The sequence below is a fragment of the Pogoniulus pusillus genome, chromosome 15, assembly GCF_015220805.1.
Source record: "Pogoniulus pusillus isolate bPogPus1 chromosome 15, bPogPus1.pri, whole genome shotgun sequence".
Lineage (NCBI taxonomy): Eukaryota > Metazoa > Chordata > Aves > Piciformes > Lybiidae > Pogoniulus > Pogoniulus pusillus.
In genome coordinates, this window is record NC_087278.1 from 2,862,666 (window position 1) to 2,888,775 (window position 26,110).

Below are 26,110 nucleotides of genomic sequence, written 5' to 3' on the forward strand. Positions count from 1 at the left end.
TTATCTAATCTATGGTTGGTTTACCTTATGTAAGATCAAATCTTAAAGCCATATGTAGCAGTTCTCATCTTGCCATTCTAACAATGGAAGGAAGCAAACATGTTTTGCAGTTGTTTCTGGTCTGATTCCATTCTGATGGACAGCACAGCACACAGAAGAGCATTTTCAGTATCTGGAACATGCCTTGAAGGTCACAGGATCTTTTTGTATGTGTTTATCTTTCTCTATCCCTTTCTCCTCTTTTTTTTCCCCTCCAATAAAAGCTTTAAAACAGAAAAATGTGAAAGCTCTTCTCAACTGCATGCAACCTGAATCAGGCTCTGAAGTAAAACCAACAAAACCCAGCAAATAACTCTCAAATCCTTCAAGTAAAATACAAAGAGCACAGGCAATGGATTTATTCTCTGAACAATCCATGACCTCTACAGGATCAAGTCTCATGCTCAGTGTAAGACCACTCTGATTTTTAACTGCCATGTGGTTACAGGTAACATCACCCTGATTTTTAACTGCCATGAGTTTACAGGTAACATCACCCTGATTTTTAACTGCCATGAGTTTACAGGTAACATCACCCTGATTTTTAACTGCCATGTGCTTACAGGTAACATCACCCTGATTTTTAACTGCCATGAGTTTACAGGTAACATCACCCTGATTTTTAACTGCCATGAGTTTACAGGTAACATCACCCTGATTTTTAACTGCCATGAGTCTACAGGTAACATCACCCTGATTTTTAACTGCCATGTGGCTACAGGTAACATCACCCTGATTTTTAACTGCCATGTGCTTACAGGTAACATCACCCTGATTTTTAACTGCCATGTGGTCACAGGTAACATCACCCTGATTTTTAACTGCTATGTGGTCACAGGTAACATCACCCTGATTTTTAAGTGCCATGAGTTTAGAGGTAACATCACCCTGATTTTTAAGTGCCATGTGGTTACAGGTAACATCACCCTGATTTTTAACTGCCATGTGGTTACAGGTAACATCACCCTGATTTTTAACTGCCATGTGGTTACAGGTAACATCACCCTGATTTTTAACTGCCATGTGGTTACAGGTAACATCACCCTGATTTTTAACTGCCATGAGTTTAGAGGTAACATGACCCTGATTTTTAAGTGCCATGAGTTTAGAGGTAACATCACCCTGATTTTTAAGTGCCATGAGTTTAGAGGTAACATCACCCTGATTTTTAAGTGCCATGTGGTTACAGGTAACATCACCCTGATTTTTAACTGCCATGAGTTTACAGGATCATATGAGAATGCCTTTACAAAATCCACATCAAGCCAGCATAGTTTAAAAATAGTCTCCTTATGTAAGGCCATCTTATTATGCATTTCTGCTCTTTAGTTTACTCTTCCTTGTGTGTCACAGCTTATTCTTGACTGCACTAGATATGCAAGATGTTTTCCTGCTCTGCCAAAGGTAATCTTTTTGCAGTCTTTTACAGAGACTTGTAGTGATAGGACAAGAGGGAACAGATTAAAGCTGGAAGAGGGGAGATTTAGACCAGATATTAGAAAGGCTGCCCAGGGAGACCAGATAATCATAAAACAAATCAGTTTGGAAGAGAGCTCCAAGATCATCCAGCCCAACCTAGCACCCAGCCCTAGCCAAACAACCAGACCATGGCACTAAGCGCCTCAGCCAGGCTTGGCTTCAACACCTCCAGGGACAGCGACTCCACCACCTCCCTGGGCAGCCCATTCCAATGCCAATCACTCTCTCTGACAACAACTTCCTCCTAACATCCAGACTAGACCTGCCCTGGCACAGCTTGAGACTCTGTCCCCTTCTTCTGTTGCTGGTTGCCTGGCAGCAGAGCCCAGCCCCACCTGGCTACAGCCTCCCTGCAGGTAGTTGTAGACAGCAATGAACTCTGCCCTGAGCCTCCTCTGCTGCAGGCTGCACACCCCCAGCTCCCTCAGCCTCTCCTCATCAGGTTTGTGTTCCAGGCCCCTCACCTGCTTTGTCACCCTTCTCTGGACACATTCCAGTAAGGTTAGGTTGGATGATGCCTTGAGCAACATGGTGTCTCTGCCCAGAACAAGGAGTTGGAAGAAGAGGATAATCAAGGTCCCTTCCAATCCCAACCATTCTATGAATATGAAAGTCAATTAACACTAAGTCATCACGGTTGTGGACACCTGATGCCTATAGAGTAGGCAAAATAATGAGGCTATTAAAGAAATAAAGAATCATAAAGGAAAAGTGACCTCCTGAAAACCAAACACCTGACTTTCCAGATGCAGGGAATAAAAAAGACCCAAACAGAAAGCTTGGTCTAAAGCCACGAAACTGCAAGCAGTTTTCTAGCTGAGTAAAAAGAAAGTGTCAGTAATGCCACACAACCTGTTTTATCTGATGATTCAGAGATCGTGACCACTTCAGCTCACACACTTCTCTGAACACATAAGGAAGCTCTGAGCAGCCTACTCCCACAGAAAACAAAACCACAACCTGCTAGCATGAAAAACAGAGGAGAGGAAGGAGTATTACAGGAGCTGTCAGATATTATTTCCCATGGAACATTTTGTTAGTGCATATTTCAATACCAGCCTTAGTTTTGAAAACTCCTAACATGCCAACAACAGGGGATGACAACCCAACAAACACACAGCTTCCAAACAAGCTCTTGCTTCACAGAGCCTCAGCAAACATCTCACCTCCAGCACAACATGGACAGACTGAGAGCTGGGCACACAGCAACCAGATGAAGTTCAACAAGGACAAGTGCAGAGTCCTGCATCTGGGGAGGAATCACAAACTCTACTAGACCAGGCTGGGAGGTTATCTGCTGGAGAGCAGCCCTGTGGAGAGGCACCTGGGGGTCCTGGTGGCTAATAAGTTACCCATGGCACAGCAATGTGCCTTTGTGACTAAGAAGGCCAATGGGAACCTGGGGTGTATTAGGAGGAGTGTGGCCAACAGAACAAAGAAGGTTCTCCTCTTCCTCTACTTTGCCCTGATGAGACCTCATTTTGAATACTGTGTTCAGTTTTGGGCTCCCCAGCTGAAGAGGGACAGGGATCTGCTGGAGAGGGTCCAGCAGAGGGCTAGGAGGATGCTGAGGGGACTGGAGGGCATGGCTGATGAGGAGAGGCTGAAGGACCTGGGGCTGCTTAGTCTGGAGAAGAGAAGACTGAGAGAGGATCTGATAAATGTTTATAAGTATCTGAAGGCTGCCAGGACTTGGGGGACAGGCTCTGCTCACTGCTGCCTGGGATAGGACAAGGAGCAATGGGTGGAAGCTGCAGCACAAGAGATTCTGCCTCAACACAAGGGGGAACTTCTTTACTCTAAGGGTCCCAGAGCACTGGCACAGGCTGCCCAGAGAGGTTGTGGGGTCTCCTTCTCTGGGGACTTTCAAGGCCTGTCTGGATGTGTTCCTCTGTGATCTGTGTTAGATAGCATTGTCCTGCTGTGGCAGGGGGGTTGGAGTTGATGATCTCCTTGGGTCCCTTCCAACTCCTAACATCCTGTGAGCTGTGAACCTGTGACTCTCTTTATTCTGCATATCTGATTGCATTTTCCAACTGTATAGCAAATTCCAGGGGACAGGGAAATAAATATTCCCTGGTCACTTGCAAGCATGGGTCACAAAAACTGACTAACTGCTGTAAATGCAATTACCCCAGTCTGAAGTTAAACGAAATGTGGGAAAGAAAGTGAAAGGGAAACGTTTCTGACCTGCAGGGCAAGTCATACAGAAAGGGAGGGAGACTTCACAGAAGGTTTTATATCATCTTTCACAACTAATTCAAACAAACTGCTGCTGTGGCTGCTGCTGCTTGCAATATGCAAACCAACAGCTCAGCAGCCAGCTCAAGTATCGCTGCTGCCACGACTGCAGCGGAGACAGAAGCTGAGATCACTAAGAAGATAGGCAAACCACCCCATTAGAGTTGTGACAAACTATTTCCTCTCAGTTTCTTGTTCCAAGTGCTGCTACCTTTACTGTCCTCACACCATGCCAAAGCACAGACAGGCTTTCACGGTTTAAGTTCTTTCCTAAGTTTTTTACGAGGTGCCTTAGTCTCTTGCTGCAAGGCAACCAAGTTAGGAGGCGCAACTGCTTCTGAACGCAGGTAGCTTTGCACTTAGAAATGCTTCAAGCCAACGTGTAAAGCCAAAACAGGCCAGCTAGTCCAAGTATTCCAAGTACAAGCAGAGAAATATTCTCTGCCTAGCAGCACTGGTGTTGCCTGGCCCCCTTTAGATACCACTGTTGTGAAAAGAATGTTTTTTTTTTTCCCCACCCAAAATCTAAAGGAAAGATTGGAGATTAACTTGGTCCATTTCTTCTCAAATGTCTTTTAATTTTAGCCTCTATCACTATCTAATTTTCTCTCTTTTTTTCCCCCCTCGGTGTAGGAGGAAATCCTACCCCCCACTGACAAAAGAGATGGTAGGAGGTAGCAATTACTAATGAACCAGCAAGACAAGCTCTTCATTATAGAGCAAGAATTCAAGAGTCTGAATAAGAAAAGAAATATCTCCACTCTCCTCTGATGGCAATAAAGATGAAAATACATCTTGGATTCCCTGAGAGCTCTAACTACTTTCCCCAAATGATGCTTCTGCCATCAGATCTCTCACATACTGGAGATGTGGGTAAAGACACACAAATGCCTGTAGCTGTATTCAGAGCATGTTTTCCAGGCTCGTACCAATTAGTTCCTTCCCTTCTGTTTCCTATCACTTGAACCAAAACATTGGGAAAGATCCAAACAACGACATTTTGACAGCAAAAGGAAAAGAAAGCAAAGGCATTCAAACATTACTGATGAACATCTGAAACAAACCAAGCATGGATGTCCCTTTTTTCCCACCACCTAATTGCCTATGACATGCTTGCATGAACTCTAATTATCTCCTTAACAAAGCTCACACTCTTCCCACATGCAGCATAAATTCTGCAGGTACAGCTCAACTGCCTGCTCAAGAACCAGTCTGTACCTGAAATAAGCTTGAAGAACTTTAGGAAGTGTTAAGACTAGGAGGAAAAAATATACACTGAACATACAAACAGAACTGTGCAGCTTGCACACCTACACACACACAGGATCTTGGATGCACTGCAGAGAACAGGATTCATTGCGACTGATAAAGCAATGCCCGAAGAGCATCTTCTCTCTTCACCAAGGAACAACTTAACCTAAGTGCACCTTTAACTTCTGAGCTGAGTAGCTAAATCTATAGCTACCTGATAACCTGCTAGCAAAACCTCTACATTCTGAGCTGGTAAGGTTTTCATACTAGCATGAGATTTACTACTTGTCCTGTATTAGACATCAGAGGGGAAAAATGCAGAGCTCACACCCTGAATGTCAAAGACACATTCAGAGGATGCCCTAGGGACAAAACTGACTGGTGGAAACAAGCTGTCCTTTTTCCCAGCTCATCTTCCCCACTTCTTGACCACTCTAACAAAGACTCCACAGTAGAAATCTCTATTTTCCCATTAGAGAATCTCCTATCTACCGAGTTAATAAAATGAACGTTGATCTACATAGTCAAATATATACTTGTCATTAGATTTGCACTTCAAACATTCAAATTCCAATGACAAAGCAATGAAAGGTTTGGATCAGTGCTTCCGAAGCCTGCATCCCTGCATAGAATCATAGCATCAACCAAGTTGGAAGAGACCTCCAAGATCATCCAGTCCAACCTAGCCCCCAGCCCTATCCAGTCATCTAGACCATGGCACTAAGTGCCTCATCCAGGCTTGTCTTGAGCATCACCAGGGATGGCAACTCTACCACCTCCCTGGGCAGCCCATTCCAATGGCAAATCATAGAATCAACCAGGTTGGACGAGACCTCCAAGATCATCCAGGCCAACCTAGCACCCAGCCCTAGCCAGTCATCTAAACCATGGCACTAAATGCCTCATCCAGGCTTTTCTTGAACACCTCCAGGGACGGTGCCTCCACCACCTCCCTGGGCAGCCCATTCCAATGGTAAATCACTCTCTTTGTGAAGAACTTCCTCCTAACATCCAGCCTACACTTACAGAAGTTCTACAAATCAGATATTCTGCCTCCTTCCAAACTAGGTAAACTCCTGCTTCCCATTCAAACATGAGAGCATAGCAGACAAACAAGGCAGCCAAGCAGAAGAGACTTCCAATTGATGAGAAATTTCAACATAAAGAAAACGAACCTCTTAAAAGCTCACATTTACACCAGCAAGGTGATGTAAAATACTGACAGGTCAGTATTACAGGTCAAACAAGAATTCTTTTCTTTGGTAGAAGGGACACAGCTTCTTAGAGAAAAACCAAACAAAACAAACATGCAAACAACAAAATGCAAACCAACAAAACACTACAAGCTGGAATCAAAACACAGATACTGCCTATTGGACTTTCAAGAAGCCTTGCTAAACTTGCTGTTTTCAGGCAGAGCAGAAACATGCACACTTGGAAGCACCTTGTATTCCAACAGTCTTCACAACAAAATAAAAGCATGAAGATCAAAGCCTTTCTATTACTACCCATCTGCTGCTCAACAGACCTTTTCTGGAGCTTCATTTCTACTGCAGTTTATACTTTGCAAACCACTAGGAAAAGTTCTTGTTGAATGTATCTCCCTAGGACAGCTCAATGAGCTCAAAAGGCAGCTTGTTTTGTTACAACTTAGAGGATTGACATGATTTGCTTCACAACTTATTACAATAGCTGAGAAATTCTTCATCATGGTTTAATTATGTTTTCTACTGACAGTAAAACATGATGAGGATATGAGGGGTAACTGTAGAATAAATGTGTTACTAATTTGGCTTGTAATGAAGAGGTTTCATGTCATTACTTTATTTATGACCACTGTCAAAGTATCCTCTGTGAGAGTAACCTAATTTAGTCACCAACTTAACCATCTCCCTTCACTATGTAAACACTACAGGTACTTTGCAGAGCATCCTGAAGAGCAAACTGAAAATGTGTGGTTTGGAATACACACCCTTGATGATCAGCAGTTCAACACGTTAATACTGAGGTCAATGAGCATACAGAGCAGATAGGTTCACAGCAAGTGAGTGATGCAAGAGATGACTACTTGTGAACTCCTATAGATGGCATGAAATAAAGCTACCACCCAGAGAGAAAAGCACCACCCTGTCTGCAGCCCTATTGCAAGAATCCTCCTTTGGTGAAGTCTGTAGAGCAGAAAAGTTGCCCTGAAGCATCAGGAGATGGAAAAGCCTATCTGTCTGCTCCTGCCTCATGACCAGCACATTGCTTTCAAAAACACAGCATGCAGACAAGGCTAAAGCAAGTGGAGCCACGGTGATAAATAGCCATTTTCACTCTTTCAGAATCTACCTCAATTTCTCACTGCAAGAGGAAAAAAAACATGACTCGAGTTGGTTCAGCTTCCAAGCAGCCTAGTACTGAACACACAAATCTAGCCAGATTACACAAAGATATTTACCTGTGCCACCAGAGCTGCCTTAAAATCAGTTTTTCCACTGGATCTGTAGAATAGCAGGGGACAACACCAGGCACAAACTCTCAATTCAAGAAGTCTTTTTAGAGCATCAAAACTTTTTGTTAAGTGCCTCATGTTACAAACTTAAGAACTAAAAATAAACATCAGAAGGACAAAGAGGCTTAATAGCTTTTATATGGACAGAGAAAGTCAACCAAGCAAATACCTTGCCATAAAAGAATCTTGTTCCTACTGGTAGGTCATTTAGTTTTGTAATGACTCCTGGAGGTGACAGTAATATATTTTCACTCTTCAACTACAACTTCTCTTACTTTTACTACTACTTCTTTCTTCAAAAAGCTATGGCAGAAAGAGGTGAAATATTCACCCTGCAAGTGAATGCTAATTCCCCTGTAGCTCACAATATTCTTAAACTGGTCTCTTTCCTAGAGACAAAAGCCTCTACCTTGGTACCAATATTAAGTTTTCATAGAGCCTGTGCCTGCTGCTCAGGAAGAGCAAATGACCTGGTGAGTGAGAATACAGACAGGAACAGGCAGATGGCAATTTACCAACTATTGCTCTTACAAAGATGAGGATTCATGCAGCAGTTCTAACATGTTTTTCTGAGCTTTAAGACAGCAAGTTAGGCTCACCATTAGAGAATGCATGCACTGGAGAGCCAGAATGGGATTGATGCTACCAAAACCACTCTCCCTGGCATAGTCAGGCTACCAAAGGTCTGGACACCACAATGCCCTGACCCATGCCAGCCTTACACCCCCGCTGAGGAAAAGCAATGGCACACTCAGGCACCTGAAGTTGTAGAGGGGAACAATCTGCTGCAGGAAAAAAGCCTCAAACTTAGTTTTTAATTCAGATTATCTATGTTGATCTGATTGAATAAATTAAACCACCTTGTAGATACTGCTCCTTTCATTAAATGATCCTGTATTACATTGTCTCATTTGGATAAAGAGATAAAGTTAATTCTACCATTCTGCACCACTTCATACCAAAACAAAGTTCATTTCATTCGATGAACTACAAAGTGCTGTTAAAAAGCAACTTCCTCTTTTAACCCTACTAAATAATTAATACTGGTGTTTTGAGATAGGATTGCTAAATTAGAGAGGGCAGTTTCATGGTCTGAAGAGGATTTTCATTTTGTGCTTGTATGCTACTTTATCATGACACGGACCTGAACATCCTTTATTCACACAGTGGATTATGTCAGACAGTGGTCCCTTGTAGTCAAGAATGTAAACACACAGACATTGCTGATGACAGCATTTAGGCCTTGAGAGACTTCATTTACTCTCTCAAGTGCTGCTAGACAGTTCTGTGTAATGAGCAGTGAAAATAGTGAATAAAGTATTTATGATTTACACAGCATCTATCATCTTCTGCTATGCCAGACATGCATTTGCAACACGCCCAATGCACATTCACTAATCATGCAGTGTGCAACAAAAGTAACTGCAGAAATTGCTAGCAGAACATGCTCTTGCATGTGTGAAGAAAATGTGGTTGCATTTCTTTACATCTCATTTGCTAGCTACCAGCTTCAGCCAGCCATAAAACTGCAGCTTTCAGCTCCTCTTTTTCATGTGTTGCATGTTTCAAGCTAAACCAGTTCCAAATACATCCTAAGTAGTATTTTCAGGAGTCCAAAAGACAAACTCATTTAAATATCTGATATCTTTATTAAAGTTACTTCCAGATCTCTTAAACAAAACATACAAAGGTCTACTGTAGAGAAAGCCTACTAATGTTTATTATAATCCTAAATAGCTCTGGGTTTTAGAGGGTCATAGCATCCTTCTCTCCAGTAGCTGCCTTTCTATTCTTCTATGAATTTAATTAAAACTCAATATAGATCAATTCTCCTATTTTTGTTTGGAGTGTTAGACTGCACACCTGCTTTAAAAGAAAATTCCAAGTGTAAAAAACCTTCAGTGTAACAGATAAGTTCACTCTTCAGTAGCATCTCAAATGACACAGGATTAAATCACTCTACAGGGGAATTTTCTGGCATTTTCAAACACTGCTTTCTCATTCTACAAAATTATGTCAGGTGGGAAGAAATTTAAACTTAAACTGCATTATTTTGAGATGAAGATTCCAGCCTTCATCAACACTGTTAAAAACACATCCAACAGCAAAGTTCCAAGCAAGACCCATGTAAAAAATTAAAGCCCAAATTATACAGATAATAAAACGAATGCCCCTAACTATTGGATTATTGCATTCTGTAGTGGCAGTATCTTTTAGATGTTAAGCATTCATTATTAATCTAACAAAAATATTAAGCCAGCAAAGTTACAAAGTTGCAGTCATGAGAACAAATCTCATGGGATTACTTGAGTAAATGCATTTCTAAATACATCCATGTAGGAAAGAGAGAAAAGAGCACAGAAAATGTAGGTGGTGAACAAGATTCTATGACTAACTTTGCCACTTGGTGATCTTGGATGCTTGAAGAAATAGCTTTGGCATCTGATAAGCAAGATGGATTAAAATTATTCTAAGGACACTTTAGAAAACAAAAATCAACATTTAAAATGGTGTTAAAAAGCTATAATTCAAGTGAAGGTAATAATTACTACCAAAGACAAGAACCTGTGCTAGTTCAGAGCTAGCTGAAATGTTTTGGTGAGAAGAATTGGATGATAGGCTGTGAAAAGGAAACAGTGGTGATGTCTACTGCACTCCTAGGCTTGCTGAGATGGATAAGAACAAGAACATAAACATAGATAAGGCAGTTGTTTGCTCTCTGTCTCTAGGGCTGCATGAACTTCTTTGTCTAACCCAACCTGCTGCCTGACTAATCTGTCTGCTGCCTAACCCCTCTGGCTGACCCTCCAAACTCACCTGAAGCATAAGGCACAGTATGGGGTAGGGTAGATGGATGGGGAGAAGGTGGAAGGGTGGTTGGGAGCCCCTCCTGGAGACTCTGGTTTCTGAGAGGGCTGTTGTGTTTCTGTATTGCTTTTTCTAACTTGTGTATTTCAGTATACAGCTGTAGATACTGCAAATACCTGCTTGTGTATTGCACTAAGCATAAAAAGCTTCATTCAATTTCCAACTGGCTGAGTCTAGTCTGGGTTTTCTTAAGTGTGTGTGGGGGGCAGGTAACACCCAAACCATCACAGCACCAATCCCAGAAAAGCTACAAAGATTTCTGTCTATAAAAGTGTCCAACAACACAGCATGCCTCTTGTCATGCTCCCCACTGGCACTTTTTAGGAAACACAACTTCCCAAAATACCAATGGATATAAAAAGGTAACATACTGGAAATGAAAGAGAAAAGCTTTGTTTCTCCTTTAGGAAGGTTAACCACTATGAGTAGAACTCCTAGTATCTAAGATTCATCCATTTAAAGCTTTAAGGTATTAAAAACAGAAGAGAGAAGTAGTATAAAGGCACTTTGCAGCACAATTCTCACTCACAGGTGCAGAGGAGCAGAAGTCAACTGTGGTCAGCTGAAGAGCTGATCAATGAGAACTTGTCTGAGAAACATGGATAACATTAAACTACGATCACTATGAGACATCAGAAACATTCCTTAGCCTCAATTCAGTCTCCTCTCTCATATAAACTTCTGATGCCACAGAACATGGACTGGAAAGCAAGGAACAGCACCATCCAGTGCTATATATTTATATACACATATATATATACATAAATACCTCTATGTAGAATCATAGAATCAAGCAAGTTGGAAGAGATCTCCAAGATCATCCAGGCCAATCTAGCACCCAGCCCTATCCAGTCATCTAGACCATGGCACTAAGTGCCTCAGCCAGGCTTTTCCTGAACACCTCCAGGGATGGTGACTCCACCACCTCCCTAGGCAGCCCATTCCATACATGTTATTAAATATATATACCTCTATCTCTTCTAGACTATTATATTATTAAATCTACAGTGTTTCACAAGAGGAATTACAAGAAAGAACACCTGGCTATATCCCCATGGCCTATTGAAGTTCAAACCATTTCATTATCTTTGGAACACATAATCAGCCTGTGTCAGGAATTGTACTGTACCCCGCATCTCTGAAACAAAACCTGCAGCACAGGGATCTAAGAGCAGATTTACATACCCTGTGCTCACTACATAAACACAGATGTCTGACTTTTTAGATCAAAATATTGCTGATAGCACAGACAGCAAAGCCCTAAGACAAGCCCTGGGCTTTCCTCTGGTTTAAAACCAAAACAAAGCCAAACCCCATTAGATTCCCAGTATCTCCCAAGAATGCACTCCACTAATATCTGATGCTGGATCATGCTCTGCTTGTAAAGCTCCGACACCTGACTTCATCCCCTTTGCCACCCAACAAAGCTACTGCTAACCTCAAGGTGTGGCTGAAAAATACAGCAAAACTGCTCATGTAAGGAGGGTAAAGGGACATTATTAAAGACAAAAGTTCAACCCAACGCTGTAAAGTAGGGTGCAGCTTCTCTGCATGTCTGTGTGCTTCATTAAAAGCCTCTAAGACCTCATGATAAAGAGTCCTGATAACTCAGTGCAACTGCACTAACATGAGAACACCTTGAGTGCTGTGTTCAGTTCTGGGCCCCCCAGTTTAGGAGAGACACTGAGATGCTTGAGCGTGTCCAGAGAAGGGCAATGAGGCTGGGGAGAGGCCTTGAGCACAGCCCTACGAGGAGAGGCTGAGGGAGCTGGGATTGGTTAGCCTGGAGAAGAGGAGGCTCAGGGGAGACCTTATTGCTGTCTACAACTACCTGAGGGGTGGTTGTGGCCAGGAGGAGGTTGCTCTCTTCTCTCAGGTGGCCAGCACCAGAACGAGAGGACACAGCCTCAAGCTACACCAGGGGAGATTTAGGCTGGAGGTGAGGAGAAAGTTCTTCCCTGAGAGAGTCATTGGACACTGGAATGGGCTGCCCGGGGAGGTGGTGGAGTCGCCGTCCCTGGAGCTGTTCAAGGCAGGACTGGACGTGGCACTTGGTGCCATGGTCTGGCCTTGAGCTCTGTGGTAAAGGGCAGGACTTGATGATCTATGGGGTCTCTTCCAACCTTGGTGATACTGTGTGAGAATCTAGCAGGAAAAGCAAGGCTTGTGCATACTGTAGAAAGAGCTTTGCTAGGATTTAAAGAAGGTGAAAGAAGCATCTGGAACAAAACTGAGTGATTTTTTTTGGGAAGCTTCTTAGGGTCACAGAGAGAAAAACATTTTCAAATCAGACCACAACACAAACAACATGGAAACAACCACAAATAACTTGGAAAGGACATTAACCTACATATTTTCTTTATCCTTTTTAAACCCCTGGATACAAAGGGGGGAAAAAAAAACCCAAACCAAACCCTATTAGATTACATCACTGGGATCCACTAACAGTTAAATATATTACCTTTGGGGTGTGGCTCTTCTCATAAAAGTGACTCTACAGAAAAGGAATGTTCTCTGTCAACAATTTTGCTTCCTGTGCTTTATCAGAGGTTTGAAGTTTTTTTTCCTCCTTAAGTGACAAAGTCCCTGCTTTATTTATTTATTTATTTATTTATTTGTGTGTGTATTATTTGGGTTTATTTTTTACCAAGCCTACTACTGGCAGCTCTGTATACTCAATGCAATTGAGAGAGAATATTCCCTGCAGAAGACAGTCAACAGGACTGCTTTCCAAGTGTGTGTTTCAGGCCTGTCTGAGGTCAGGTATGTTAGTGCCATCTACCATATGACTGGAAAAGTCACCAGCTGCAGGTTAAAAGGTTGTGCTAGTCTGAGCCTAGCTAGAATGTTTTGGAGAGAAGAATTAGATTGCAGGCTGTGAAAAGGAAACGATGCTGATGTCTACTGCACTCCTAGGCTTGCTGAGATGTACAAGAACAAGAACATAAATACAGACAACAGAGTTGCTCTCTGGGCTTTGTGGGCTGCACTTCTCTCTCTAGCCTAACCTGCTGTCTGTGTGACTAATCCATCTGCTTCCTAACCCCCCTGGCTGACCCTCTAAACTCACCTTAAGCATAAGGCACAGGCTAAGGTAAGGTACAGGGATGGGAGGAAGGTGGAAGGGTGGCTGAGAGCCCCTCCTGGCGACTCTGGTTTCTGGGAGGGCTGTTGTGTTTCTGTATTACCTTTTTAACTTGTATATTTCTGTGTATAACTGTATATATATGTCGTAAATACCTGCTTGTATCTTGTGCTAAGCTGTCAATGTAAAGCTTCATTCAATTTCCAGAGCCACTGAGTCTAGTCTGGGTGATTTCCAAAGTGTGTGGGGGGGGCAGGGAATACCCAAACCATCACAATAGTCCAGACCAGATTTCATTTAGATTGGTGTTTTAAGGACTGAGAGCAAGATACCACTTAGAATTAGAAAAGGGAAAGCTATTGCATTGGTTTAGTATAAAGGTGATTTATCAGTGGCTCATATATGCACCACATTTGCTTCTCCAGCTGCATCCTAGAAACATTAGCCAGAATCTCTGCCACTAGGATTTCAGACACTGCCAAGGTGTTATTTCTGTTACCACATCTGTGCAGCCAACACTGTTAAGGCTGATTTTCAAAATGTTCCCAGCACTTCCAACCTGAAGATGAGTATCTTAAAGCAGCCTCAAATTAAGCAATCAAACACTAACAGAATTTGTCCCAACATATTCTTTAGCTAGTGACACATTGCTTGCCATGAAAAGTGGTCACTCTCACTACACAAAACACAGAACATAGAATGGTTTAGGTTGTAAGGGACCTCAAAGCTCATCCAGTTCCAACCACCTGCCATAGGCAAGGATATCTTCAACAGGTTATCTAAACTAGCAGAAGACTTGACAAATCATGTCAGCCAAGCCAAGGAAAAAAATCTCATGCTAAGATAGACTTCTACATCCTATCTTCCAAGCAAAAAAGAAAAACAAGAACAAAGAAAACCCCAACTGGGACATAGGATACAGTGACAGGACACCAGTAACCAAGAGCAGATATGACAACTGAATCACATAAAGACCAAAATGTACAACTTAATGCAGTGTAATGTCATTAAAAGCCAATAATGAACATCAACTGCAGGGGAAGTATATGCCTAAAGCTTCACTTGGCTTACTTTATCATGGAGCATATGTTCCATTTTATCATTCAGCAATACCTGATTCTAAGTGCTTCCCTTAATACAATAAAAGGGCTTGTTTTTATTTGCCTTTGCAACCCTGGTTTGTGAAATGGCCACAACAGATCACTCAGCAGCCTGTTTCAGTATGAAAAGGTGATACCACTACTGCTCACATGACTGGAATTATAATTCACACCAAGCAGCTGCATGCTAAAGTGAATAATAAAGAAAACATCTCCCTTTTCTTGCTTACATATTAAAGACCAAATTAGATAAACTACCAGGGAGGAATCACTCTTATGCATCTTTAGGTCCCTGAGGCACTAAGGAGAAAGTTTTGTACCAGTTCTAGGGTCAAGTAAGAGCTTTTCATCATGAGTAAGAAAATGTTCTCCTCCATTCCCCAGATACCCTCTCTTCCTTTTCCATCACCAACCATGTAATTTCTGCCCTCTCCCTTCCCTCCAGTACTTTCCATGTAGTAGTGGAAATGCAGCAGGTATCACTCTGAACTTAGTGTTTTATTCAGCTCAAACTGCAATGCTGTAACACGAGATAATGACTGTGATGGGCTCCCTATGAGGTATATTTAGACAGTGAGGCAGCTCTCCAGATCTTTGGAGTACCCTCTGAATCTGTTTCTGTTTCTTTTCAAATGCTCACCTCTAGAATCAGTAGAATTTGCCACAATTAGTATTTTAGATGTCAAACATTTGCTGGAAAAATATAAAATCCAGGGTTTTTTCTACCTACTCCTAGAAGCAGATCATTAAAAAGAAGATAGGTCTTGATAAAGAAGCAGCTATGGGTACAAACCATCACTGGCTATCCATTCATCCCCAAAATAACTCTTACCAACAGCAAACAACTTCTGACTTAAATCCTTCAATTTGTATCATAGAGTCATAGAATCATCCAGCTTGGAAGAGACCTCCAAGCTCATCCAGTCCAACCTATCCCCCAGCCCTATCCAGTCAACTAGACCATGGCACTAAGTGCCTCACCCAGGCTTTTCTTGAACACCTACCTTTTCCACTTCCAAAACTATTCCCAAGTATCAGGAAACTAAACCTATTATATAAAATCAAGAGAAAAAAAATTAAACCCATCTGAAAGCAAGCAGGTTCAGAACACTTCATTACTCACATTCAAGGGTGCATATGTTGTATATCTAAAACCAAGCACGACTTTAAAGTGTAGTAACTAAGCTTCCCAGCAAATTGTATCAAATCCATGCTTTCAGAACTGATCATTTACTTCATATTGCTCCCAAAACACTAAAATTGCACAATTTAAGAGGAAAAACATAAACCCACTGAGCAAACTAATTACTAAATACCATAATGTTGTTTTTCCTGGGCTGCCCAGAAAAGAAGCAAAATCACAACAGAGAATATATTCTTAGTAACCAAAGGCCATCCTCTGTCTAAATATACTTTAAAGCTATTTTTTTTGCACTTAAGGATCACACATTTTGCTTCTGTAAATTATATTAAGATGTATCAGGAACAAGCCACGAAATAAAAAAGCATTTGGGTTAGCTGCACTCCCTGATAAACAACCCAGAATTACAAGCAGCAGGTTTAAAAATACTTTGACTTGTGCAAATGGGAACACTGTAAGCTGTTTATCTTCTTTAATCCTGAAGGTAAACAGCATGAGCTTTAAAATATTTTGCTTCTTCTCCAACAACTACTGAGTCATATGGACAAAGGTAAGGAAATACTAGGGAGAATCTTAAACTTTTGGAATTGCCTCTGCAATTTCTTTATGGGAGTATTGTACAGAATATTACTCTCAAGAAGAGTCAGTGTAAATTTCAGTGATTTAAGTGCAAGCTGTAGCTACTTCAGGAGAAAAAAAGGACTGTGCACAACTTCTCCCCAGGCCCCTTTGCAATATCACAGAAATAGTTATTGTTTGGGGGTGGTTTTTTTATTGTTGCCTATTCCAACTTTTTTTTTAACTCTTATAGCTCAAATTCTACTTATGCAGGTCATAGCTTTTATGAGTTCAAGAAAGTTGTAAGTTCAGGAGCTTTTAACTCTTACTTTCTATAAAAAAACATAGAATCAACCCAGGCTGGAAGAGACCTCCAAGATCATCCAGTCCAACCTAGCACCCAGCCTTAGCCAGTCAACCAGACCATGGCACTAAGTGCCTCAGCCAGGCTTGGCTTCAACAGCTCCAGGGATGGTGACTCCACCACCTCCCTGGGCAGCCCATTCCAATGCCAATCACTCTCTATGCCAACAACTTCCTCATGTTCTCTCTCTTTAGATTTCTTCCCTGTAACACCAAGTTCCCACCTTAAAAATCCTGTTTCCTTTCCTAACTCCCATCTCAAAGATACAAAACATATTCTTCATTTTAAATGTGGATACAAGATTTATCAGCAATTATCTCCCCACTTCTCTTCTTATTCAGTACTAAGGTAAATTTCTGAGCTGTTGTTTCACACAGCAATTTTAAGGCTTTACTACAGCGTGTTATGTTTGATATATTTAGCAGCTGAGGACCTCCTTTCCTCTTTCTACAATAGGAAGCTTCCCCTCCCATCTGCTCAGGATATTTAAAAAAATAATTACACACTGTTGGTTTTCCATTGATTCTGCAGAAAGTCACTGCTCTTTACAGGCAAGAAACAGAAGTGAAGGTGAACTCAAATGCTTCCACTGCTCTTTACAGGGAAGAAACAGAAGTGAAGGCGAACCCAAATGCTTCCACTGTTCTTTACAGGGAAGAAACAGAAGTGAAGTTGAACCCAAATGCTTCCACTGCTCTTTACATGGAAGAAGCAGATGTGAAGTTGAACCCAAATGCTTCCACTGCTCTTTACATGGAAGAAACAGAAGTGAAGTTGAACCCAAATGCTTCCACTGCTCTTTACATGGAAGAAGCAGATGTGAAGTTGAACCCAAATGCTTCCACTGCTCTTTACATGGAAGAAACAGAAGTGAAGTTGAACCCAAATGCTCCCACTGCTTTCCTGACATAGTCAAACAGGGACAAGGCACCTTCTGGTACCAAGGCAGGAGCTGAGGTTGAGAGCAGCAGCCAGCAAAGTGAACAACAACTAAAAGTGCCCAAGTTAAGCCAGTTTAAAGCATTTGTTGTTCACAGGCAGCACCAGCCCAAGCTTAGTCTCCCAGTGTCACGCAGGAAGACTTAAGTTTAATATTTCATTTTCAGAGAAAACATAAATAAGGTGAATTATGAAACAGTTTTGTATTTTGCAAGCAGGCAGTTGAACAATTTAGTGCAATATTTATGACACTGGTTTAAGACTCAACAGTACTTATGAAGGAAACAAGCCCCCTGCATATGTAAATACTGCAGTTTATGACACTCAGATTTTGAGGGAGAAAGAACAGAAGCAGCTGTTTGAACTAAAGACAGCCTGAAAAGAAAAAGAAGGCTTTTAGTCTTCCCCAGTTCAGCATCCACATGACCACAACCTCTCCTAGCATACACAGAATGCTTAGGAATTCTACAGTTAGAAATGCAAGTTTGCTTCCAGTATCTGCAGGGTGCCAACAAGAAAGCTGGGGAGGGACTTTTTAGGATGTCAGGCAGTGGCAGGGCTGGGGGGAATGGAGCAAAGCTGGAGGTGGGGAGAGTGAGGCTGGAGGTGAGGAGGAAGTTGTTGAGCATGAGAGTGGTGAAAGCCTGGAACGAGTTGCCCAGGGAGGTGGTTGAGGCCCCATGGCTGGAGGTGTTTCAGGTCAGGCTGGCAGAGGCTGTGTGCAGCCTGCTGTAGGGTAGGGTGTCCCTGGGCATGGCAGGGGGACTGGAACTGGCTGCTCCTTGTGGTCCCTTCCAACCCTGACTGATTCTATGATTCTATACTTGCAACTGGTGGAAATACAGTAAAACATAATCTATTAAGTCACAACTCATTCTCCTCCTCTTGTATATTATTATTACTATATTTGCATGAGACCTTACCCTAAAACCCACCTCCTGAATGCAGATCAACACCGAGGCAGCGTTAAGCAGGAGAAACAATTCCTGAGCTTTACAAAATAAATTCCTGAACTAAAAGCTAATATTAATAGCTGCTTACATTTAATTACAAAATACCATTATTTTTCCAAGCTGTAATACCTTATTCAGCCTTTAAAAGCCTGCTTTAAAATACCACATCAAGCAAACAGTCAGGAAACTGCCATTTTCCCAAGCATCCACCCCGTGCTAATGACCTGTTCTGCACTATCTCTTGTTTTGCCAATTTTCTGAGCTGCAGAAACAATCAGCACTTTTCACTGCCTTCACTTCATTAGTGGCAATGTCCCACAGCAGGCACTGAGCAGGTTTCCCAGAGCTCCTTCACCAACGTACTTTGACGATGAGGAGCTCTCATCATAAGCAGTTACATAATGGCAACTATTTATAGTTAACCACTTGATTCACATCATCTGCCAGGTTTTAAACCATTTGCTACGGAGGCATCTATTGGTTTAGTTCCTTAATCAAAGTGTCACGTAACAGCCAAGCAAAAGGTTCCAGAGAAGCCTTTCTGCAACATCAACAACCACACCAAGTTTTTCATCTCATCAACAGAACCAGAAGTTAATTTCACAGGATCTGTCAGAGAACCATAGAATCAGCCAGAGTTGGAAGGGAGCACAAGGATCAGGTAGTCCCAACCCCCCTGCCATGCCCAGGGACACCCTACCCTAGAGCAGGCTGCACACAGCCTCAGCCAGCCTGGCCTCAACCACCTCCAGGGACGGGGCCTCAACTACCTCCCTGGGCAACCCATTCCAGCCTCTCACCACTCTCATGGTTGGTGCCTCTTTACCTTCTTTGTTTTCAAATGCCTTAAAACACACCTCTTCAGTTTACCACCTGCTTCACTCCAGGACAAGATGTTCAATATTATAGAATGGGGAATCACAGAATGGTAGGGGATGGAAGTGACCTGAAGATCAAGTCCTGCCCCACTGCCAGAGCACCTGAAAATATGACAAGTTATCACCTTTATCTAAACTCCTGCTCTGTCAATACCTATTACTATACATATCACTAACTTTAAAAGACACTGAAAAAAGCCCTTAAATTGTGCTAAAATCACATTACTTCTCAGAATAAAGTATTCCGAGACCTACTGAAAAACATGATCAGCATTAACACTCCAGAAAGCACCCCACTAAATTGTACAGTTCTTACTGTACAACTTCAGTGACAGCTGTTTAACAGCCTCAGGCTCCTTGGAATTGTCTTACAGCACTACATCTGACTATCATCTGCTTTCCTTCTGAAGATAGCAGTATCTAATGAACAGCAACCTCTTCTGAAGACCAGCAAATGCTAACATTTTCTTCAGCATTTGCAACAGGCCAGTGGCTTTGTTAGAATTTTTGCTCTAAAACACACCTTGCCCTTTTGTCACAGGCCATGACAGCATGGGTTTCCAGTTTCCCTTACCCATTGCATCCACCTCAGCCTCTTTCCAGTTCTGTGAAGTGGCTTCTTTATTCCCATAGGCCACCATGACTTTTTATCCCAATTTTTTCCCAATTACAGGACAATGGATTTGTTGATATCACTCTGACAATTCTCACATTTCCCAAAGATCTTTATTTTCTTGAACACAAATTAATGCCCATTACTGTCTCATTGTTACCTAATGACTGCTGTATAAAAACATCTTGTGGACACCTGAACAAAATGCAAACAAATCCAGAGATTTCTGTATCAGTAATGAAAGAGCAAGAAGTCAGAAATACCTGGAAAGAGACACTGCTGAAAGAAGACAGCATGGGTTAGGGCAGTTCACTGTGACATAAGCACATTGGTACAGCTGCGTGCCTGCAAAACGTCCTAACCCACTGAGCACAGAGAAGTCGTGACCCTGCCAACTTCAACGCAAACTGAAAGCATCCAAGCAGCCTCAGTGAAGCTGATAAAGTGCAGATGTTCAAAATCAGAGGCCATCCTGCAACTCTACCAAACCTTAACGACAGCAGCAGTCAGAGAAAGGAGTACAATTACAAGGTGTAGAGTATAATTAAATGAAATACGATTAGAGGGCACGGTGTAACGTTCAGTTACGCAAGACATCGAGCAAGTCTAACCTAAAATACAAAGACAGGCAAGAAATGTAGCTGGGAGTGTAATGAAAAGACATGTTTTCTTGTTCTGATGCAGTATCACAGCCTTCTTCATCATAATATATGCACTCCAAAGTAGATAGATTAAAAAATCAGGAGCGAAAGGTTACAATCAAAACCTAGCATAAAACTGTCCTTCAGCCTACTGTATTTTCAAGGCCTAACAGAAAGAAGCAAAAAGAAAACTGTTTTGAAACTCTCACAGAAGCCTTTGAGTATTTCTTTTTTAAAGGTTATAAATATTTTCCCTTTTCTTAAAATCATTCTGCCTACTTTTCTTAAAACCATGATGCCTAATCCTGCCACAGCAAAAGTTAAAAGGTGATTTGACAATTGCTTCTCCTGCGTTTGTTTATGATGGTACTCCCACCTTTCTTCTTCCTAACATTTGTGCTTATACACAGCACCTCTGATAATCTGACATTCACTCTAGAAAGATCATTGCAATACTCTGAGAACAGACACTAGACCACAAACCCCCAAATACTCCAATAAAACACCAACTTACAATGACTCCAAGTATCAGCGCGTCGATGGTATAATACAGTCAGCTACAGGGTATAATCATCCCCAAGGAAGTGGCAAAAGCTTTATTATCAAAGGACTGATGCATCAAAAGCTTATCTGATGCAAATTACTTGATCATGCATCCATTAAGATAATTAGTTTTCACATAACTGGATCATTGAACTAAAGGAGAATTCCTTTTTAATACATGTTCGTGTGCTCCAGGTTGGCAAAGCAGCTCAAGTTCCAGTTTTTGTTTATTCCTTGTGACTACCAACATCAGTGCTTAAACATTGGAGGTTTAAACCTCTGTAGATGTTCCAATTAGAGCGGACAGAGTGTTTGCTGTGCAAGTTTGCTGATGACACCAAGCTGGGAGGCTTGAGTGAGACAGCTGAAGGCTGTGCGGCCATCCAGTGAGACCTGGACAGACAGAGTTTGGCACAGAGGAACCAAATGAGGTTCAACAAGGACAAGTGCAGAGTCCTGCACTTGGGAAGGAATAATAAACTCCACCAGTACAGGCTGGGAGGTGATCTGCTGGAGAGCAGCCCTGTGGAGAGGGAGCTGGGGGTGCTGGTGGCTAACAAGTTCCCCATGGCACAGCAATGTGCCCTGCTGGCCAAGAAGGCCAATGGGAGCCTGGGGTGTATTAGGAAGAGTGCGTCCAGCACATCAAGGGAAGTTCTCCTCTCCCTCTACTCTGCCCTGGTGAGACCTCATCTTGAATACTGTGTTCAGTTTTGGGCTCCCCAGTTGAAGAGGGACAGGGATCTGCTGGAGAGGGTCCAGCAGAGAGCTATAAGGATGATGAGGGTACTGGAGAGCATGGCTTAAGAGAAGAGGCTGAGGGGCCTGGGGCTTTTTAGTCTGGAGAAGACGTAGAGGGGATTTAATAAATGTTTATAAACACCTGAGGGCTGGTAAGGAGCAGGGACACAGGTTCTGCTCATTTGTTCCCTGTGATAGGACAAAGAGCAATGGATGTAAGTCGCAGCACAAGAGGTTCCACCTCAACACAAAGGGTGAACTTCATTGCTATAAGGGTCACAGAGCACTGGACCAGGCTCCCCAGAGAAGTTGTAGGGTCTCCTTCTCTGGAGACTTTCAAGGCCTGCCTGGATGCATTCCTCTGTGATCTGTGCTAGATTGCATGGTCCTGTTCTGGCAGGGGGGTTGGAGTCGTTCTCTTTGGGTCCCTTCCAACCCCTAATATCCTGTAATTAGCCAGTTCTCCTGAAGTCTGGAGCTGACATCTCTGCTAAAAGGAGTTCAAGAAACCAACAACTCCAAGAATAACCAATTTGCCAGGTTAGTCACAAGTGTATAGATTTGTATTCAAAACAGAATGCTGAAGAGTAGTTTGTCTGAACAAGCATTCACTCTCATTCTTCAGAGAGAAGCTGTGCAAAGTGTATCACAACTATTCACAAAATACTCAGGAAAAACACACACCTCTAGTGGGAATTTCTAGGAATCCAGTATTTCTGGAAGAAGCAGTGGCTGTTCTTTCCTGCTTCACAAGGAAAACCTTTAGTAGGCCCCCCAGAGGTATACACAGCAGAAGAGCAAACATTTTAGCATGGTTATTAAAAAGCCCCCTAGCCTTAGATTTTGAAAAGCTGAAAAAGAGTAAATTAAAATGATTGTCTGGTGATCAAAATACTTAAAATATAAAATGCTTTCACCTGCAACATCCAACTGAGACAGTCTGCATGTGAACAGGCACAAAATAATTTCCAGTTCTTAAACACAGAAGGAAAAAAAATCATTGCTGTAATTATGTGCATGGAAAAAAAGGCAATGACTGCTAGCAGTATGCTGGTTCAGTTTTTCTTTAGATGAGAAGTGTAACTGTCTGGTAAACACTTGACACTCTAAAGCCATTTTTACATGCTAACATAGTGAAGGGTTGTTTTATATCAAGTTCTGAAGCCTCAATGATTGCAGTGGTGTCCAGCTGCCTCAGTAGATAACATATTCAGCAGAACTTGCTGTAAAAACAAAAAAGCAAGCATTAAAAAGCAGGCAGCTAAGACCTTAAAATACCTGTAACTTAAGAACTGTAAGTCACATTTAATGAGTTTGCACTGGAAAAGCTTTATTGTTATGGAGCTTGATTTTTAGACGTGATTTTGTCTACTCTCACAGCGCACCAGCTCATGCATTCATGTGTCTTTATGAAGCACACCTCATTAGCTTTCCTGGCCAAGAAATAAAGATGATCAGTGTGTGAAATGTCAACAGGTTCTGTTAAATGTGAAATGAGGATAAAGAGCAAATTCCTGCAAAGGTTTTAATGCAGACTGTTCACTGAATTGGTCTCTAAGTCTTTCCCAATTGCACGTTTTAGGTGCAATTACTCAAATAAACTGTACTGAACCAACGTTTACTTGGTCACTTCTTTCTTTTGTTTTCCTAGCAGCAGGAAATCACTTGAGAAGTTAAAAGACTTTGTTAGGAACCCTTTCAAAAAAATCTGCATAGTTCAATTATAAAAGCTCCACATTTTACCAACAACACAGGCATACAGATCATCCTAACAACCATGTCATAAGCTATATCATATCTTCACACTGCAGTGTTAAGAAATTGAAGCCAAAGCCACTCACGGGGGGGAAGAAACACACAGCTCTGTTTTTGGTTTTGGTTATTCTCAATCTAATTTTATTTGGACTATTAAAAAGATCAATTACTGCACTACCCCCTTAGCCAAGCTTAAAATAAACGACTGGCCACCTTCAAACTGTAATTTGTTTCAGACAACACAGGCTCCAATTTGCAAACTCTGGATGCAGGCAAACCCCACCTACTGATTTGTGTCGAGCTCCATCCTGGGTAAACACAGGGCTCCACCATGCAATATGCAAACCCAAGGTATGAACTTCACCGTGTTATCCCTGCTACAAATTTGTGTGAGCCAGACTCAGCATTGTCAAAGCAGCATTTAAATAACGCCATCAAAAAAGATGCTTTCATCTTTCACATGTAAGCAGCCCTTTTAACGCCTAGTTAGTATTATAATGCTTTATGTTGGAGAAGTAAAATCAGATTGTTCTTTCCAGTATATACAAATCTTTAAGGAAACGTTTTCACTATGCATTTCAAATATAATCTCTTCCCTCTCCCCCCTATATGTTACTTTTTGGTGTTAATGATTCAAAACAAATCTCTCTCGCATCACTGTTTGAAGTGGAGACATAAATAACAAGAGCTGTGCAGGGGTGGGGGGGGGTGTTACAGAATTCCTACAACAAAGCAATATGGCAATTTATTTCACACGGTAAGCACCTAAAACACCAGATCACCTCCTTTATTTTTTTTCCTGATTCTAATCTAAAACCGAACCCAACAATTTCAGCAGTGTTCTCTTCTGCTCCACGTCTTCTGAGTCTTTAACCTTTGCTTTCATTTAGCTTCTAGTTCAATTAATACAATTAAAAAAGGAGGAGGGGAGGGGGAAGGTGGAATGATGCCAAATCAGGCTTCTCTTCTCTCTAGCTGCCATCACAGCTACAAGAAAGTTACTATCGATTTTCTGCTGTATTACAAAAAACAATATCAATTATTCACCCACATCAAAAAGAAAGCAAGCTTAAACAACTGAAACCGAGGCTTCTAAAATGACTGAGACTGTGATATACCTCAGCCCTGCTTCCCTCACAAGGCGCAGAACACTGTGAACCACCCAAGCGCCAAAGAGGGCAATGACTTTAAAACAACTCCAGCCGGCTACCGAATTTGTTGCGGGAGAGACAAAGGGGATCAAGGTCAGCGTTCTCCAAACGCAGCTATCAACACAGGACTGGAACTGGTGGGCGTAGTAAATGCCTGTGAAATAGGAAATATACCTAATGCCACCTAATTTCCCCCCGTCCTTGGGAGAGAAGAACCATTTTGCTCTCACTGGACTCAACCCATTACATATCTCAGAGAAAAGGGAGGGAGGAGTTCACAGAAGTTCAGGGTCAGCAAATGTTCACGTATCCTGTCATCTACGAACTGAAAGCTCTGGGCAAAAAAAACTCTTATGCCACGCACGGAAACCTACATATTTTGGGTGTGTGTGTGGGGAGACCTGCAACAGGAGCCAATGTGTCATACTTGCGGAGGCTGCAAGGAGAAGAGCTGTCAGGAGCAAGCAGCCTCGCTGGAAGGGGAGGAGGCGGTGGGGAAAGGACGCTTACGAACGCAGGAGAACCAAAAAACCCCGCGGTGCTTACCGGCTGCACGCCCCGGCGCAACCCTCAGGCCCAGCGTCCCCTGGCTCCCCGCGCAGACGAGACTCGCTCCCCGGACAGCCACGCCGGGCCCCGCAAAGCAGCTCCCAGCCGCCGCCGGGCAGCGGAAATCCCCCCCCTAGCCCTCACCGGCCCGGCCCTGCCCGGGGACGCTGATCGGTCCCGCTGGCTGGGGCCCCCACCCCTGAAGGCTCCCCGAGCGGCTACCCTCGGCCGCCTCCGGCTCCCATCCCCTTCCCCCTTCGCCGGGGCTGCGCTTTCGCCTCCTGCCCCCGCGACGTCCCACACGCACGCAGGCCGCGGGCCCCTGCGGCCCCAGCCCCAGCCCCGCGGGCTGGACCCGGACCCCGGGGAGACAATGAGCAGCCACAACTCACCAGCAGCGCCGAAGCTACTCGGGTCCGGGGCGGGTCCTCACCCCCTTCTCCTTTCCCTTCCTCCACCGCCCCGGCGCGGTATCCGGCCTGCGGGAGCCGAGCCCGTCCGCTTCCCTCGCTGCCCTGAGAGCCGCCGCTTCTCCGGCCGCGCTCCCTCCCCACGGAAAGTCACTTTATTCCCCGCTCCAACATGGCTGCTCCCCCCGCCGCCGCCGCCGCCGCAGCAGCAGCCTTCGCCTTGCCGCGACTCTTCGCTGCCGCCGCTGATCAGCGGCCGCAGGCCGTGCGCGGGAGCCGCCCGCCCAGCCGCTGGCGGTGCCGAGAGCGGTCCC

At 43.1% G+C, this 26,110-nt stretch overlaps 1 protein-coding gene across 2 annotated transcripts in view; it reads right to left on the reverse strand.

The window, feature by feature from the left end:
• The window catches only part of CDK17 (cyclin dependent kinase 17), a 113,901-nt gene extending 88,033 nt beyond the window's left edge, over positions 1-25,868 (reverse strand). For both annotated transcript variants that reach the window (XM_064154957.1, XM_064154956.1), the window contains exon 1: positions 25,779-25,868. The gene's annotated coding sequence lies outside the window, so the exon portion shown is untranslated. The remainder of the gene's footprint in view (positions 1-25,778) is intronic.
• Positions 25,869-26,110: the final 242 nt, after the last annotated feature.